Below are 16,173 nucleotides of genomic sequence, written 5' to 3'. Positions count from 1 at the left end.
GGATAGTGTAATGATCAGTGCATACAGCACCTCCACTAATATATGGAGCTGTATCTTTATCTTAGTGTTAAGTCGTCTTGTTTTAATATGTTGTTGTTGGCTTGATTTTGGGAGTGGGGGGGTATCTAAGAGGAAGTTAAGCCCTGCCTGTGTATGTGTTGGAATTGTTACTTACAGTGTCCCAACAGAGCCTTTGATTTCTGTAATGGAGTACAGTATTACAATACACTGTGCTGGTTTAAACATGAAAGGTTGCATAATAAGGGTGGTCTGTTGTACAGGCTTCACTGGACTGTATATATACACACAAATTTACTATGATTTTAAAATATCCAGTTAGTTTGTGGGCCCTCCATAATCAAAATAATTCATTATATAGCTATGCCTTCTTTAATCCTTTGGGCCAGATCTTCAGCTGCTGTAAACTGGGGTGGGGCCACCCAAATCAGAAGAGCTGTATTATTTTACACCAACTATGGATATGTCCCAGGGTTTTTAGTGACCTTTGCTTTAACATTTTGGAAAGTCATCAAGAATATAGGGAAGGATTTTGCTCAACCTATAAAATTCAGATTCAAAGACATCAAAGGTGTGATCAGTGCGTGCTGGATTAAACTGTTAAAGGTCTATAGTGTCTTCCTCAAGTGTGTAGGTCAAGATTAGCAAGATATAGAACAGGGGTCAGCAACCTACGGCACGCGTGCCACCTTTGGCACGCCAGCCGATTTTGCCTGGCACGCAGCTGCCAGCTGGGGTTGCGGCTGGCTGAGTGAAGCGGGGCCGGAGGCCGGGACCCCAGACTGGCAGCAGGTGCGGCCCCCGGCTCCCCCATCACCGCACTTGGGTTCTGCAGCTCCTGGGAGTGTGAGCTGCCGGGGCACGGGGCCCTGAGCCTGCTGCGGGAGGGGCAGCGGCAGCTCACACTCCCGGGAGCTGCAGAGCCTGAGCGCGGCGAGGGGGGAGCTGGGGAGTGCATGAGGCCCGCTGCCCGCATGCATCTGCTGCAGGAGCCCCCCCCGGGGGGGCACCGGGCCAGCCTGGGCAGACACGCCCCCCGACACCCTCCTCACCCTGCTCTGGTTCTGCAGCTCCCGGGAGTGTGAGCTGCTGCCACCGCCACTGCCCCTCCTGCAGCCCCTTCCCCCGCTGCCTCAGTACCCTGCGGGGGAGGGGCTGTGTGCACAGCAGCCCGGCAGCATGTTTTGCCTCCACGTGGAACTAGTGTCTGACTGGCATGGGCCTGGTAAGGGGAGTCCCGGGGGGCAGTCAGGGAGCAAGGGGGGGTTAGATGGGTTGGGAGTTCTAGGGGTCCTGTCAGGGCGAGGAGTGGTTGGATGGGGCCTGGGAGTCCCCGGGGGTCTGTTTGGGGGCAGGGGTGTTCATAAGGGTTGGAGCAGTCGGGACAGGTAGGGGGTAGGTTCCTGGGGGGCAGTTAGGGTGGGAGGGTCTCAGGAGGGGACAGTCAGGGGACAAGGAGCAGGGGGGCTTAGGTAGGTGGTGGGGTTCTGGGGGGCAGATAGAGGCAGGGGTTCCAGGAGGGGGCAGTCAGGGGACAAGGAGTGGGTGGGGGTGGGTTCTGACCGGGGCAATCGGGGTGGGAAGTGGGAGGGAGTGGATGGGGGCTAGGGCAGGGCTCTCCCCTCTTTTTTAATTGTTGAAAGATGGTAACCCTAGGCAAGGAGGGAGCCAGGGGGCGCATGGGGGCTGGCGCATGGGGGCTGGCATCCACTGCAGCCTACAGGCACCCCCGGGGGTTGCCGGGGCACAGCCTGGGCAGGAGGGTGCAGCTGCTCCCCGCTAGTGGTGCCACCACTGCCTTTGCAGGGCTGCTGCCCCCCTGCACCACGCTGGCTCCTCCATGGCTGGGGCTCGCTGCTGCCGCAAGCGGGATGCTCTGGCTCTCTGGTGCCTCCGGAAGGTGGATCCTCCCTGCCGAGCTGCTGCAGTGGCCCAAGCCCGACAAAGCCAGTGAGTGGACTCAGGGCGGGGGCCACCTGGGTGGGATTGAGAGGGCTTGCAGGGGGGCTGTGCACCCTCCAGGGGAGTTCAGGGGGCGGGGAGGGGGGGAACCTGGTCTGGGGAGCAGCCCCTGGGCACGGCTGGCCCCTGGGGTCTATGAAGGCTCGTTGGGGATTTGCCCCTCAATGAACCGATGTGCAAGGTGGAAGTTTCGCCTAGGTGGCAAAATATCCTTGCACGGGCCCTGTCCCAGGGGGTGCTATTAGAGTGAATAAGTGAAGACTCAGCACACCACTTCTGAAAGGTTGCCGACCCCTGGTATAGAATATACATAGTAAAACCAGTCATTACCAAAAAAAAAAATTCTCTGACTTTCCCAGGTGAGGATTCTAAGAAGTAGTACAAATGTACGTATAAGTGGAGTTATGAGCATTTGGGATCCATTGTTAAATCTAGTAAGGCTCTATGGCCTGATTCCAATCTCGGTCACACCTGACACTGAAACCAGTGGGGGAGCTACTCCAGATTTACACCTGTGTATGTTATTTCATTCAAATATTTTCTTCCTTTAGCCTTAGTTGGGGCAGTTAGTTCAATGTATGTTCTGGTAAGGAGCCGCTGCACAAGACTGAAGATATTTTGTTAGTTATCCCCATGACACTTCTGGACTTTATATCATATGAGCTATAGAAAGTCTTAATACCCATGCTCACATTGCTAAGTGTGGCAAACTCCCTTAAAATAATACAGTATTCTGCAGCCATGGTCAAACATGGTAGGAACACCCATGTTCGAGGGATACAATATAATGCGGTCGTATTTTGTTTATAAGGGCAGATTCAAGGGATCGCCTATGTTATTTCCCTCTAGGTTCATCTCAGTATTTGAACTGAGTTTGTGCCTCATCAGAGTAATTAATCTTACTGAGCCATCAAGAAAACACACAATTCCAGATGGCTTTTCACAAATTCTTCAGCATCCTCACTCCTCGTCCATTCCTCTCTTTGTTCTCCACTGCAGGCTACACCACATCTATTGCCACTGATACAGTTGAACACATTCATCTAGTGTCCTGTAATAATGTTCATTTTGAAATGTTAACCTCCACTATGTAAAGTAGTGGCAGTGGTATAGAATAGTAGGTTTCTTTTGTTATCCCCAGCCACCAGTGGATTTCTTCACTTGTGGAGGAACCTCACTGTGGTTCCCTTAACTGTGGCATAGAACAAGCTCTGATATGGATTTCCTTCATTTCTACCACCCTCTTGTTCCCACCCTGCTTTTGACATGGCACACACACTGAATATTATCCAAACACACCCTGTCCTGCGGTTTTCCTTTATTGCTATCTTAAATAACAAACATATCTGAGCCTGAACTTCCTTCTGAGTTTGCCTATTCCTGGGGTGTCTCCCTGTAGGACCCACTGCACTGCCCCATGAGCATTCCCTCTGCCTTAGAGAGCCTCTCAACCTGTTTATACTCCCTGAGTTTCAGATGAGTCTCATCTGGTCTAATTCCTGGGATGAATCAGCAGAATATTTCTGTTTCTCTCTGCAAGGTCCTAGAATCTGCCTCTATCCTACCAACTTCCAGTTTAAAAAAAACCAGATTACTACAATTGACATTTAAATTAAATATTCTGAATTAAAAATAATTCACTCCTTTCTATCAGGATAAACCTTTAACATAGATGTTCACACAGAACTCAACAATTAAAAGTTTCTTATGTATGAATTCAAGTAAGACAAGACCATGTTCTTAAATATGACATTCATTGATTGAATATGAGGTTCTGTAAAGATGTTAAAGAAAATCCCTTAGAATTACCTTTGTACTCGTCCATCTGCCTATTTATCTTCCAAAAAATCAATGACCTACAGAAACATTGCTGCGTGTAGGTCATGGGACTAAAAGCACTTCAGAGGAATAGGAGCCACATGGCACAGTGCCATGTGCATTTAAATTGAATGCCTTGCAGAATGAGATATGGATAAGCATCTTGGCATAACACACCCACTTCTGTAAATTTACAGTTTGCACCAGCCAGCAATGCAAAAAGCAAAAAGAAGCAGAATCTACAGTTGAACAGAGAACAGACTCAATGGGCTATGAGAATATAGATGCGTTTGAAGGCGTCTACACATCCCACTCTAAGGTAAGACAAATTTCTGCCATTGCTGCTTCTGCTTATTACAGAACATCCAGTGTCCAGTGCAGTGGTTCAGTCCTAGTAATTTGTGGCATATGATGAACTTGTAACTAGGCTAAAAATACAGATAAAAAAGGCCTGAGTTTTCAGAGGTCAGTGGCAGATGCAAATGTTCAGATTCTCTGAAATTTAGGCTCTTACTATATGAAAGTGAAGTGCCGACTAAAAAAAGCCAATATGTTCTGTAAATATTCCCCAGCTGTGTAGTCTCCTTTATTTTTAGATACTTCATCTGCTAATAAGAGGTCCTTTCCCCAGCTGAGACTTTTTTTTTTGAGACTATCTCAAAGCCTCCTGATGTGGATCCAATATCTTTGAAACCCATACCTCATTGTAGGATATCTTTCAAACGGGAGAGAACCATCCCTCTAAACTGTCTCTTGTTACAAACCCAAATATACCTCACCCTCAAAAAATCATGGAGTGATATTTCAATTTTATAATTGTACATGACTGACACAGGAAATCATAAACCCTGGAAGTGTTTATAAATAGATGGCAAAGACAGTAAGTTTCTTGTATTTTTGCTTTGAGCTACTAACACTTTGTCCTTCATTTTGGATCATTTCCTGCCCCACAACACTGGATCCCTCATTTGGTTGTTTGCATTAAAGGTATGGTAAGGTGGAGAATTTTGTCAATAGTGTCTCAATTTCTTGGTTCTTCTGGGTTTTACAAAGATATAACATAACATCACTGTGGCATAGTTGTTGAGGGTAAGTGTAATTCTTGGCACCCTTTTAAACATTTTTACCATTTGGTTTCAGACTGAGAAATGTGTGAAATTGCCCAGAAGTTATTTAGGGAGCATAAGAACAGACTGCCTGCTGGTTGATGGACACCACAAGCATTCACATGTGAACTAAAACCTGGACAGCTGCTGCTAAATCAGTTCAAGGACTCATCGCCCTGACTGATACGATGTGATTTTAAAGGAAAGCTTTTAGAGAGCTAGATTAAGGAATCTCAAATAGTGCAGCTCCAATTTAGAGATACTCAAAATTGGTAAAACTCCCACAAAATGTTTTGAAGTTTTGGACAATCTAGTTTCTCTGCAGAATATAATGAAATCTCTATTTTCTACACTGAAACAATGACTGTTCATATTTCACATCTCTATTTTCAAATTTCAAAGTCATCTTTCAATAAAATGAGCTCATTTTGCTGGTAAATGAGCCAATTTTTAAGTGGAAATTCACAAAAGTTAGTCAATTTTTCATTAAGAGGCCCCTTTTTTGGTTCATAATAAAGTAAAAAAAGTCTGATTTTGACTGCTGTTTGCTTTTCTCTGCAAATATTTTGCTTCTCTCTTGCTCCATTGTGTTACAGTGAATCAGATGTGACTTATACGACATATGTAATGCAAAATGAAAAAAGCCCCTGCAGATTGAATAATTTATTAGCTATTGCAACCATAAAACAAAGAGGGTAATTCACAAGTCAGAACTACACTGAGTTGTTATTAAAACCCTTGATGATGCTTTTGCATATTTGATGACCTGTACATTTTCCCCATCCCTTTTGGAACTCTAGATCCAAAAAGCTGAGTAATGTCACCTTAGGGTTCTGCCAATCAGATATTTGTAAGTGGGATACTTTAATTACCAAGTAAGCAATTACTACCAGAAAGGCCAAACAAAGAACAGACATTTTATTTTAATCTTTTGGAAACTGTAGGCATAAGGCCAATTTGAAATGTAGACTCCTAATTTGCACCTACAAAATACCTATATGTATGGGCAGACAGGCACTTTACGTGCACAAATGGGGACTTTTGCATTGTTACCAATTTTCATACACATCTACCTATTATGCATGCACAATTACCTGTTACCTATTATAGGCATAGCTTGAGCATGTGTGATTGTTAGTTTGAACTATATTCTATGTACTGTACAGTTTGTAAAGTATTCATTTACTGGTACAGCAAAGCTAGAAAATGCTAGAGTTCTAAGGTTAAATATGACATTCTTATGGAAGTGGAAGCAACTTTTCTCTCAAAAATAGGTGTGCATTCATTAGAAGTAAAGGGAAAAAACTCTATTTAAGCAATGTCTGTAATGGTGTTTGCAATACTCTCAGCACATATATTTCTGCTTAGAATCTGAGCAGTTTAGAGGAAGCTGATCCAAAAGAAGAATCTTGTTTTCTGCATTTTCTGAACGCTTGGTGTTTGAAGCTGTGTGGGGACTGGTCAGAGAGTGCACTACAAACCATGTAATTTCTCCTGGCATATGCCTCGCACAGTAAGTACTCAGGGCAAATGTCACTGAATTTTTAGTATGTGACATAAGTCAGAACATTTTCTCCATAATGCTTCCTACTTAATCTGAAGCAGCCAAACTGTCTTTTAGCTCTTTTGCTCCCTTATCCCCAGCAATGAGCTTTTGCAGTATGTTTCCCAGAGCTGCTTGAAGCCAAAAGATGAGATAGCAACTAGCAATACAAGTTTTTCCCACTGCTACACGAGAACATGTTAGAAGAAGAGTCATTAATTCTTCATGAGGCAAATCATGAAATAGCCTCAGAAGCTAACCCTCCCAAGGCAGATATTATGGTACAGAAGTAACAACAAAGTCAACCGACGGTGTGGAATATTAGCACTTACCACCATTTAACTACTACTAGTATTAGACATGTTGGTCACAACATATTATGTTCAAAACGGAACAAACAAAAAGTGGTGCAGATAGAGATCAGAGTCTTCACAATTAATAAGAACACGGTTGTGGTTGTGATTTCTGATGTAAAAGACCTGTGGGTCGCCTTTACTTGGAATTGCTCTGTCACAACTAACTTTGCTTTTAATGTGGGTCTCAAAGAGGAATTGGGATTTTCTCCTGAAGAGTAATGCACAGTTGGTTGTTGCCATGTAGAAAGACAACATCTACGCAAATAGTATCTGAGATGCTGCAGATCTTTTCTGTCCTAGGAATAATGAAATACAGTAGTGCTTTACACACCATTCTGCAGTTACTGTAAATGCTGAAGTCAGAAGAGCTACAGTAATTTACACCAGCTGAGGATCTGGCCCTGAGTTTTTCATGGCAACCACTGTATTGGTATTCCATCTATGTAACGATATACATTTGAGCAAACATTGAACCCATTCATACAGTGTTTGAGAAAAGTCTCATAGGTATAGTTAAATGCAATCAAATGTGCTGGAAGGATCCACCACACGAGCAGAGGAGGCCTAGTGACATGATGATGCCTCATATGAGGGATAGAATTAATGAAGGGATTCATCCAAAAAGGCTATGGAGGAACCAGATGCCTGGTGCATAGTATATAGAGTCTGTCCCCTCCAGTTTCCTGCCAAGTACACTGCAGAAATAGATAGGTTTCCTAGCGTTTATCTTTGGTACTTATATGGCTCTCATTATCACCATTTCGGAGCACCTCACAGTCTTTAATGAGTCATGATCAAGAGGACAATTTCACAACTCCCTCTTGTGAGGTAGGGAAGTAGTGTTATCCGTGTTTCACAGATGGGCAATGAGACTTGCACAAGGTCATGCAAGACATCTGTAGCAGAGCAGAAATCTGAACCCCAGTCTCCCGAGTACCAGGCTAATACCCTAACAATTTGATCATCCTTCCTCTGTTTATCATAAAATCGTAGGGACATTGAGAGGTCCTCTACTCCAGTACCCTGCACTCATGGTAGGTCTAAGTATTATCTAGACCATCACTAATGGGTATTTGTCTAACCTGCTCTTAAAAATCTCCAATGATGGGGATTCCACAACCTTCCTAGGCAATTTATTCCAGTGTTTAACAACCCTGACAGTTAGGAAGTTTTGCCTAATGTCCAACCTAAACTGCCCTTGCTGCAATTTAATCTCATTGTTTCTTGTCCTATCCTCAGAGGCTAAGGAGAACAATTTTTCCCCTTTCTCCTTGTAACAGCCTTTTATGTACTTGAAAACTGTTATCATGTTCCCCCCCAGTCTTCTCTTCTCCAGACTAAACAAACACAATTTTTTTCAGTCTCCACTCATAGGTCATGTTTTCTAGATCTTTAATCATTTGTTGCTCTTCTCTGGACTTTCTCCAATTTGTCCACCTCTTTCCTGAAATGTGGCACCCAGAACTGAACCAATACTCCAGCTGAGACCTAATCAGCCCAGAGTAGAGTGGAAGAATTACTTCTCATGTCTTGCTTGCAACACTCCTGCTAATACATCCCAGAATGATATTTGTTATTTTGCAACAGTGTTACACTGTTGACTTATATTTAGCTTGTGATCCACTATGACCCCCAGATCTCTTTGTACAGTACTCCTTCCTGGGCAGTTATTTCCCGTTTTGTGTGTGTGCAGCTGATTGTTCCTTCCTAAACAGAGTACTTTGCAATTGTCCTTAACGTTATGGAGTTATCCCATTAAGAACCTGTTTTTTATGTGGGAACTTAAAGTCCAGAACAATACTGTAGCTGAGTACATCCACAGTTACATTAGACAAGGTCATTTTTTATTTCATCTGAGGATTTAAACCCTCATATTTTAGGCTATAAGCTAACCACTAACAAACAGGAATTAGGAAGGAACTTCCCATATGGAGTGAGAATTCCTTAATTGGTAAAATTTATATGAACATTAATTAACTTTAAAGATGGCATTAGTCAGTACAGGTTCTTTTTCATTTTTATTTGTTTTAAGGAAGAAATTCTCTTTTTTGCAGTACTCTGCATCACAGTGCTTCTGTAATAATACTATTTTAAAACATATTCCTATATGATTTCAGAAAATAGTGTATTCAGTCCTTAGTTTGTATCAGAATGAGAATGATAGTACCAGTCTTGAATATTGAATTAATACCATTATGGTAATGAGTTGATCTACTGAAGATTGGACTAGCCATACAATCAGGGCCAGCTCTAGGTTTTTTTGCTGCCTCAAGCAAAAAAAAAAACAAAAAAAAACCTCTGGGAGCACAACTGCCAAAGCAAAAAAAACCCAAACCAAAACCAAAAAATAAACCTCTGAAAGGCGCAACTGCCGAAGTGTCCGGAATGCCGCCCTGAAATTGTGCTGCCCCCAAGCACGTGCTTGGTTTGCTGGTGCCTAGAGCTGGCCCTGAATACAATAGTTTGATTCAATTAAATTAAGGATCAATCCATTCAATTTTCATCCATAAATTTCTTGATCATATATAAATCAAATCATTTTATTCCAAGTAGTTGCCATTTGGGAGGAGGAAATGGAAATAGATGTGCTGCAAGTGGGATAGGGTAGTACACCGCTACCCCGAAATAACGCCACCTGATATAACACGAATTTGGATAACATGCAGTAAAGCAGTGCTCCAGGGGGCGGGGCTGTGCACTTCGGTGAATCAAAGCAAGTTCAATATAACACGGTTTGACCTACAACGCGGTAAGATTTTTTGGCTCCCAAGGACAGTGTTATATTGAGGTAGAGATGTAGTGATTGCCAGTTTCAGAGAAAGTTCATCTCATTACAAAGGAAAGGTCAGAATGAATTTTTCAACTCTGCTAGTCTGTCTGCACAGGTGAGCTGTAGCTGAAACAGAATCACCATGTCATATTCTTTTCCCTATAGATGAAGATCTTCCTAAAGGGATTCTGTCAGTGTAAAAATCACGTTGTAAGCAAATGTCTTTACTAATTACATCTTAGATTGCTAAAAATGAATTTAAAAAATCACATTTGTCATTATTTCTGCTTTCTTAACTATTTGTTTTTTATTCTGTTAATATTTTTCCCCTTTCTTTTATACACATTCAGAAGATGCTGACAGCTTAGATTTGGCTGCAAATACAAATTATGTAAAAACAAGCTTTTATAAAAAGCCTAAGGCCAATCAAAATATATCCCCATTTTAAAAAAACAAGTAAACACTTTCATTCAGTGCTCAAAAACCAAATAGTGCAGTGCTAAGAACCCCAAAGGGAGACTAACGATAAACTAAAGTGCAACAAATGTCATTGATTTTCATTATCAAAGCTGAAAGAAATACAAGAGGTATAATATTTAAAATATTATCTTTTGTTAATCACAGAAGCATGTTATGCTCAGTTTGAACAGTGAAAATCAGCATCATCTGATGCACTTTAGTTTACTCAGTCTCACTTTGGGGTTTTTAGTGCTACAGTGAAGTCACTGAACACTGAGTAAAAGTGTTTGCTTGTTTTAAAGAAAAGTGGAGACAGATTTTGATTGGCCTTAGGTTTTATAAAAGCTTGTTTTAATGCAGTTTTGTTTAGGGGCCAAGTTTAAGCTCCCAGCATCCCTTCAAATGCATATAAAAGAAAGGGGAATAGATTAAATTAAATATAAATTTATCAGAAAAAGCAACATAGTATTTCCATCTACAGATATTCAAAAATCATGCGCCAAGCCCCACAAAAACATGAGAGGAAAAAGATGTTGGATTCTTTTTATTGCCTTCTTCTTTATTAGCTTCTAGATCACACTTATGTCATATTTGCAAGTTTTTCTTCACTGCCATGTGGACTAGAACCTTACTTCTGTTCTGACTTCAATCTGTAAACAATTCTGGCTATACATAGTCAGTCTGCCCCATTTTCACTTCCTGTCAATCATAAGAGAGGGGAAAAAAGGGCTTGTCTAAATATGGGGATGTGAATTACAGAAAGTTTTAGTGTGTTGCGGTCTAACTGTCCAGTATAGACCTTGCTGAAATGAACCAAAAGTTTGCTTATTTGAAACGGGACTACATTAACATGAACTAGGTACCTTTTAGTTTGCGCCAGCATCTACATGGGGCAGTTACAGCAAACACATTAGAGAACTCTACAATTCACATTCCCATAATCTGGATTGTGATGTCATATAGACAAGCCTAAAATTCATGACGCATTTATAATAATATGGAGAATACAAAAACAAAATTAAAAAAAGCCTCCTTAGATCCGTGTGAGTTTATTTTGATGAAATGTTTCACCATATGTCGTACATTAAAAATAAACATGTGCTTCACGGCTGGTGCTTTTGAACATCATACGCAAACACACTGTTCAATTTTTCATGGTAATACTTGATTCCAACTCAACTCCTTCATTTAATGATTTTCTCTATGTCCCTTATTTGAGTTTGTTCATATTTCCTTTGCTTTTGTTCCTTATCCCATACATTCCACCATCTCCCTCTTCATGCGGCAAATTTCTGATCTGTTTTCTTGATTATCTCAGAATTCTATTGCTGATGTTTTGTGCTGGTTCTAGATCTTCCTCTGTGGGTTGGACTAGAGGAATATTCTTTCACATGATTCATTTTGCCTTTTAGTGTGGCTGAAATATAGTGACCCCAGTTCAATTAACTAAGGCCTGGTCTACACTATGGGGTTAGGTCCACTTTAGCCGTGTTAGGTCGATTTAAAAATGAATGCGTCCACACAACCAACCCCGTTCCGTCGACCTAAAGGGCTCTTAAAATCGACTTCTGTACTCCTCCCCGGTGAGGGGAGTAGTGCTAAAATCAGCTTTGCTATGTCGAATTTGGGGTAGTGAGGATGCAAATTGATGGTATTGGCCTCCAGGAGCTATCCCAGAGTGCTCCATTGTGACTGCTCTGGACAGCACTTTGAATTCCAATGCACTAGGCAGGTACACAGGAAAAGCTCCAGGAACTTTTGAATTTCATTTCCTGTTTGGTCAGCATGGCAAACTTAGCAGCACAGTTGACCATGCAGTCCCCCCAGAATCGCAGAGCATAGAATGTTTCTACGCTCCCCCATCATCTCTGTCCATGAGGTTATCGCAGATTAGAAGGCGAAAAAAATGCACTTGCGATGACATGTTTTCCGAGCTCATGCAGTCCTCCCGCATTGATAGGGCACAGCTTAATGCATGGAGGCATTCAGTGGCAGAGGCCAGGAAAGGACATGATGAAGCTGCAGGAAAGCCAACAAGAGCACAGACCCCTGCTGCATCCACTGTATAACCGCCTACCCTCATCCTCATGTTCCTTAGCCTTCTCAGCCAGACGCCCAAGAACGCCGGGGCGGGGGGCCCTCCAGGCACCCAGCCACTCCACTCCAGAGGATGGCCCAAGCAACAGCAGGCTGTCATTTAAACAATTTGATTTTTAGTGTGGCTACAATAAGCAATGTGGCCTTGTCCTTCCCTCCTCCCCCACCCCACCCGGGCTACCTTGTCCGTTATCTCATTTTTTTTTAATTAATAAAGAAAGAATGCATGGTTTCAAAATAATAGTTACTTTATTTCGAAGAGGGGAGAGTGGTTGGCTTACAGGGAATTAAAATCAACAAAGGGGGTGAGTTTGCATAAAGGAGAAACACACACAATTGTCACACCAAAGCCTGGCCAGTCATGAAACTGGTTTTCAAAGCCTCTCTGATGTGCAGCGCGCCTTGCTGTGCTCTTCTAATCACCCTGGTGTCTGGCACAAAACGATTGTCTGCCATTGCTTTCACGGAGGGAGAGGCGACTGATGAAATATACCCCAAATACCCGCAACAATATTATTTGTCCTATCAGGCATCGGGAGCTTAACCCAGAATTCCAATGGGCAGCGGAGACTGCGGAAACTGTGGGATAGCTACCCACAGTGCACTGCTCTGTAAGTCGATGCTAGGCATGGTAGTGAGGATGCACTCTGCCAACTTAATGCGCTTAGTGTGGACATACACAATTGACTGTATAAAATCGATTTCTAAAAATTGACTTCTATGAAATTGACCTAATTTCGTAGTGTAGACATACTCCAACAGTCCCACTCCAGAATGAGTGACAGAGAAGTATGGTCTGAGCATGAAGTTAGGAGTTAGGAACTTCTGTCTTCTAATCCCAGATCCATCACTGACTTTGTGGCCTTAGAGCATTTGTCAGCCTCAGTTTCCCCATTAGTAAAATAGAGAACATTTATCATTTGCCTTTTTGGTAGGGGAAGGAGGTGGAAATGGATGGAGGGGGGGTTGTATGCATGTATTTGTGAAAATGCTGTGAAGATAAAAAGTGGTAAATATTGGTATTATGTGGCTGCAGTCCAGTGAACTATACAATCCACTGGTGAGTCTGATTACACATCGTAGTGAGCTCTCAGTGATGTACACATTTAATGTCTGAACTCCACAAGGCCCTAATTCTTCATTTCTTCTACTTGGCTTTTATAATGTACAGGCTATTCTAAGATGATGTCATATTGTATTTGTTTAGCGATGTTCAGATCTGGCACTGCCCTTCTTGTGAATGCCCTGAGTAGAATAGCATCCTTTCAGTTCCATTTCTGGGTCTCAGCTGCTGAACTTAATCAAATTTTGTAGGTCAGGTGTATTGTATACATTTCAGGTGGTTCAGCTGCTCTGTATTTTGTTGCTGAGTCTTCTTTTTTTCTTTCCATCTCAATTTCCAGAAGAGATTTGTTTTGTTTTTTAGCTAAGCAAAGAATAACTTCAGAGGGATGAAGTCACCTTGTACCATTTCTCTCTCTGCTTTGGTCTATTGGGTTTCCCTGTATAAGCATATGGTGGAAGTCTCATTTGTGTGCAGAGTTCTCATTAAGTGACCTCTGCAGGGGTTTTAGAGTTACTATTTTTCTTTGACTTGAAAGCTGTCTTGCCCACCATAGTAGGCTTTATTCATGCTTTCCAGCTATAAATTTAAGCCTGTTGAAAAGAATCTCAGTGGAATGATAGTTTTCTTGGGTAGCTAAAATCCTGTAATATCATCTACTTATTGCCCAATTCTAATAAAAATAGCAATAAATAATAGTAATAACTCTGAGTTTGATCGTGGAAAGGGGTAGGTGTTGTTCAGCATGAGCCATCTAAAGTCTCTGAACTGTTACTTCTCAAATTTGTTTAGAAACAGAAAATAACATCTTTCTCAATTCACTAGGATTTTCCTTTCCTCAGCTATATCTCATCTTTAGATTTTCTCCATATTTCCCCATCACGCATATTTGTCATTCTTGTCTTGCTCTCATGTTCTCCTCACCAGAGCTTGACATCTACTTTTTCAGGCTGACAAAACTCTTCCGTCCTCTTATTGCACTTTTCTAGGTTAATTTTAGCTGTCTGCTTACTGGTGATCAGCGTGGCTTTATCCAGCTTTGTGTTAAGCTGGATCTTATGTCTGTCTGTCCTATGGTCACTTCATCTCTTGAACTGGTTGTGCCCTGTAAAGAACTGGAAATCCCCTGCCTCTCGGTTACATGAAAGACAAGAAAATTTTGCACGGCACAAGTTAGCTTTTTTTCCTTATCTACTTATAGATCAAAGGAATACAGGTGATCTCTCTTAGCCTTTTCACTATGAGCAAATTCTATCAGCTTCTCTCTTCTGTTGTGCTTAATTCCTATTCTAAAGGAGTTTGTGGTATTGTTCTCCATTTTCTTGCACATTTAGCTATGTAATCATATATGATAATATTACAGTAAATTATTCATGCTCTTCACACGTATTCATATGGGTGACATCCCAATGTGACAGTAACCTTAATGGCTATTTTTTTTTCTCCTAGGGATCTTTTGAAGCCCTGAGGAGCTTTAATTTTCTCCCCAATTTAACTCCATTTCTCTTAAGGCCCATCATCCAAAACACCTCACTTCCACGCTTGTAGAAGTGAAGGGGATTCCTTTCACAGCCTACTAATTCAGCAGATGGAGATGAGACTGTTGAATAATTCAAGTCACTCTCGTCCTGCAAGAGGCTGAGAACTCATAGGGCCAAATTTACTTCTGGATAATTGCACAACTCCATTTAAAGTACTGTAGCCTCACAAACAAGAGACCAGGAATAGAGAGTGAACAAAAGTGCCCCCTCCCCCATTCACATACACATATGCCAGTGCTACACACATGGCAGTGAAAAGTGCTACCACAAGGTCACTGGGTTGTCAACAGCCTTAGTGATTTTCAGTTTGTCAAATTTTCTTCATATTTGTGATTGTTTGTCTCATGGCGTCTTTCTTGCAAAAATAGAGAACATAAGAATGGCCATACTGGGTCAGACCAAAGATCCATCAAGCCCAGTATCCTGTCCTCTGACAGTGGCCAATGGCAGGTGCCCCAAAGGGAATGAACAGACAGGTTACCATCAAGATATCCATGCCCTGTCATCCAATCCCAGCTTCTGGCAAACAGAAGCTAGGGACACCATTCCTGCCCATCCTGGCTAATAGCCATTGATGGACCTATCTTCCATGAATCTATCTAGCTCCCTTTTGAACCCTGTTATAGTATTGGCCTTCACAACACGTCTGGCAAGGAGTTCCAGAGGTTGACAGTGCATTGCGTGAAAAAATACTTCCTTGTGTTTATTTTAAACCTGCTACCTATTCATTTAATTTGGTGGCCCCTTGTTCTTGTATTATGAGAAGGAGCAAATAACACTTCCTTATTTACTTTCTCCATACCACTCATGATTTTAGGTGCCTCTTTTCCAAGCTGAAAAGTCCCAGTCTTATTAATCTCTCCTCATATGGAAGCCGTTCTGTACCCCTAATCATTTTTGTTGCCCTTTTCTGAACCTTTTCCAATTCCAATACACACCTCTACCCCGATATAACGCTGTGCTTGGGAGCCAAAAAATCTTAATGCATTATAGGTGAAACCATGTTATAGTGAACTTACTTTGATCCGCCGGAGTGCTCAGCCCCCCCCCCCCCCCCGTCACCCCGGAGCGCTGCTTTACTGCATTATATCCGAATTCATGTTATATCGGGTCACGTTATATTGAGGTAGAGGTGTATATTTTTTGAGATGGGGCGACCACATCTGCACGCAGTATTCAAGGTGCGGGCGTATCATGGATTTATATAGAGGCAATATGATATTTTCTGTCTTATTATCTATCCCTTTCTTGATGATTCCCAACATTCTGTTCGCTTTTTTGACTGCCGCTGCACATTGAGTGGATGTTTTCAGAGAACTATCCACAATGACTCCAAGATCTTTCTTGAGTGGTAACAGCTAATTTAGACCCCATCATTGTATATGTATAGTTAGGATTATATTTTCGAAGGTGCATTACATTGCATTTATCAACATTAAA

At 42.1% G+C, this 16,173-nt stretch overlaps 1 protein-coding gene across 5 annotated transcripts in view; it reads left to right on the top strand.

Moving 5' to 3' along the window:
- The window catches only part of TMEM108 (transmembrane protein 108), a 353,527-nt gene that overhangs the window by 113,382 nt on the left and 223,972 nt on the right, over positions 1–16,173 (top strand). For all 5 annotated transcript variants that reach the window (XM_045008164.1, XM_045008162.1, XM_045008161.1 and 2 more), the window contains one exon: positions 3,996–4,117. The gene's annotated coding sequence lies outside the window, so the exon portion shown is untranslated. The remainder of the gene's footprint in view (positions 1–3,995; positions 4,118–16,173) is intronic.

This window comes from Mauremys mutica, chromosome 2 (assembly GCF_020497125.1).
Source record: "Mauremys mutica isolate MM-2020 ecotype Southern chromosome 2, ASM2049712v1, whole genome shotgun sequence".
In the NCBI taxonomy this organism is placed as follows: domain Eukaryota; kingdom Metazoa; phylum Chordata; order Testudines; family Geoemydidae; genus Mauremys; species Mauremys mutica.
Note: the sequence above shows the minus strand (reverse complement) of the source record. Positions and strands in the feature narration are given on the sequence as shown.